The sequence below is a fragment of the Nothoprocta perdicaria genome, unplaced genomic scaffold (assembly GCF_003342845.1).
Source record: "Nothoprocta perdicaria isolate Ctin4 unplaced genomic scaffold, notPer1 scaffold_231, whole genome shotgun sequence".
Lineage (NCBI taxonomy): Eukaryota > Metazoa > Chordata > Aves > Tinamiformes > Tinamidae > Nothoprocta > Nothoprocta perdicaria.
This window is the reverse complement of record NW_020455457.1, coordinates 589,232-592,184: the sequence shown is the minus strand read 5'-3', so window position 1 is coordinate 592,184 and position 2,953 is coordinate 589,232.

Genomic DNA, 2,953 nt, shown 5'->3' with positions numbered 1-2,953 from the left:
AAAGAAAAAGAAAAAGAAAAAGAAAAAGAAAAAGAAAAAGAAAAAGAAAAAGAAAAAGAAAAAGAAAAAGAAAAAGAAAAAGAAAAAGAAAAAGAGTTCTCTTTTGGCCCTTGACCTCCAAGGAGAGTCACACTACAGTAGAAATGTCTAGTCCAGAGTTTGTATCTGTTTGCATTACTGAATATAAAGATCAAGACTCACAAAGAATAGAAAGATAGAAGATGGGGCAGGAAAAAAAAAAAAAGCAGCTTAAATGCTTATTTGCACACAGTGAAAGTAACTGAAACTTACTAGGAAATCATCTATAATTATTTTGAGTGCACATTAATTTTTAATTTAATTTTAATTTTAATTTTAATTTTATTTTTTAATTTAATTTTTAATCACATTTTTACGTGAGTCCCAGACCCAAATTCTTTCACAACATGAGAATGTTTCTCCAGCTTCAGGAAGGATTTATTGTAGAGCTAATTGATTTTATTATATCTGCTGTCAGCATTAAAGTGACCTCAAAATACTTTTTTTTTTTTTTTTATCGCCAGCCTCCCTAACGCTTAGCTGTAGCAATTTCTAATTTTTTTTCAGTATGGCTGTTTTGACAGCAGATTTTGCTGCTGTATTTGAAGAAGATATGATGCCACGGGAGCACCAGCTGGGCCAACATACTGGAAGGAGTGACACAGCATTCCTTGGCATTACACAGGAKGCATCACTTGTGTGAGGAATCGGGGAACATTAGTATCCCCTATATTGCTGGCCACTCTTGCCACCAAGAGTGGTAACCAGCACAAGTCAGTTCAGCCTTTGCATAAGGGATCAGCCCAGCACGAAGTGATCCTAATACTGAAAGGGTTCAGAGGTGTTTTCCCTCTACCTCTACAATAACATCAAAAGTAGACCAGCCAGACCCTGGGAGCTGGTCTTCTGTGCACAGTTACTCGATCTTTGCTTTATCTTTTCTTTCTCAGGCTCCCCTGAGACACATCTTTGCTAACGGGATTTAYGGAGAGACTCAGCTGCCAAATCCACTCAGCAGTCCAGCCATCTTGTTGCTGTACTCAAGCTCGCAAGGCCACTAAAAGAAATGCCAAAAAAATAATGATTTTGAAATATAGTACAAATTATACTTAGTCTAAAATAAAATAAAACAAGGAAAGAAACATGAGGAATGAAGTAATGGCTTGCTGAGCTGCTTTCAGATGAATTATATACGTTTAGTGAAGAAGGGAGGGATGTAGTCATACTGACATCCCAGAAGAGCTGAGCAACACATCCACAACAAGAAGTGTCTGTCACCAACACATTGTGTGTTGAGTACAAACAACAGTAGTGATTAGTAAGTATTAACGAAGGGAAGGATTCAGGGTGATTTTTAAAGCACGCACTTTAGGAGGCATCAAGTGTTCACTACCAAATTAATGCTGATCTAGTCCATCARCCCAGTATAATCTGATTAACCTGTAATTTCCCTACCATAATGCTGTGTTAAAAAATAGGTACTACATACATACATGCACTAGGATTATAACTTTAAATGCTCATTTTCATCCTTATGTATAATGCATACCGTTTTAGGGAGGCTATTCTGAACACAGGACACAGGTAGTGTAAGTGCACAATGTACCCAGGTAAAAGTGCACAATGTACCCAGGTTCAGGGCAGTAGAGCTCAAAAGGTGGCAAAAGATCCTCAACAGATCAAAAAGGCTAATAGGACTACCAGTTTCTTCAGTTTCACTGTCCCTCAAGATATTCATGGTATTTCTTTGGAGCAGAGCTATGAGAGGGGAACATGTGCCTGAATTTTACCTTCCCCAAATTATATACCTATAATAGCAGCACAGTTGTACAACCATAAGTAACATTCCCTTTGGTTTGTTTAGGTGGGACATGACAAAGAGCAGCTTGTAAGGAGAAGGTTCAGGTTTGACTCAGCCAAATCTGTATCTGCCATCACCAGAAGCAGAGTCATCGTCTAATGCCCTAAGTTCTGCCAGAAATGGCTAAATTTCAGTTAGAATATTAAACTCTGCAGGCACAATTTGCCTCACAATGTATTTAAGCTTAGCATCCATGAATTTCATACACAGAGTTAAGACTGCTGAAATGCACTAGCTCCACCCCTTGAATAAACGGTCACAAGCACCCAAACCCAGTATATATAACGTTGAGGCAAAAAGGAAGAAAGCGGAACATGTGGATAAAACCAGGCCAGGTTTTAGTTTTGGAGTCAGCAGAGAATTCTCTTTTGTGGTGTTCAAAGACTCTTGAGAGCATACTGCATTCACACATTTATTTAAGGGTAAGGACTCCTTCCTGAAAGTGCAAATAGGTGAATGACAGCTCAGGAACGACATGCAGAAACAAATCCTTATCAGAGGATCTCATTAAAACCTGCCTAGGCTCTCTGAAAATTGCTTGAATCCAATGATCATTTCACCCTGGATGCTCTGGGCAGCAGCTGGTATTGAGGGAGGAGAAGGAAAAGGCATCATTCCCAGCTTTTCACTCAACCACAGCCACAGTGCTCTGCCTTAGGGACACCCAGGGAGGGGAAGACCTCTTCCCACACCAATTAGACAAGCCAAGCAGATGTACCCCCAGCAAGTAACTCACAAAGTCCCTATGGGACACAGATGCTGCTGTTAGTGTAACATTCACCTTCTCACCTCCCTTCCCCCCCACACACTGTCCCCTACCCCCACACTTCGCTGCCCCCTTCACTGGTCTCCTCATTGTGAAACATCTCTGCAAGCTGTGACTTGGTGAGAGAAAGCTGAAAAGCAACAGGGCAAGTTCCACTGGTCAGCTAGCTCAAACAGGGGAACAGGGGAAGAAAAAAGAATGAAAGAATGAAAGAACAAAAGAAAGAGAGAAAGAGAGAAGAAAGAAGGAAAGGAGGAAAGAAAGGAGAAAAAAAAGGAGGAAAGAGAAGGCAGGGAGGGAGGGAGGGA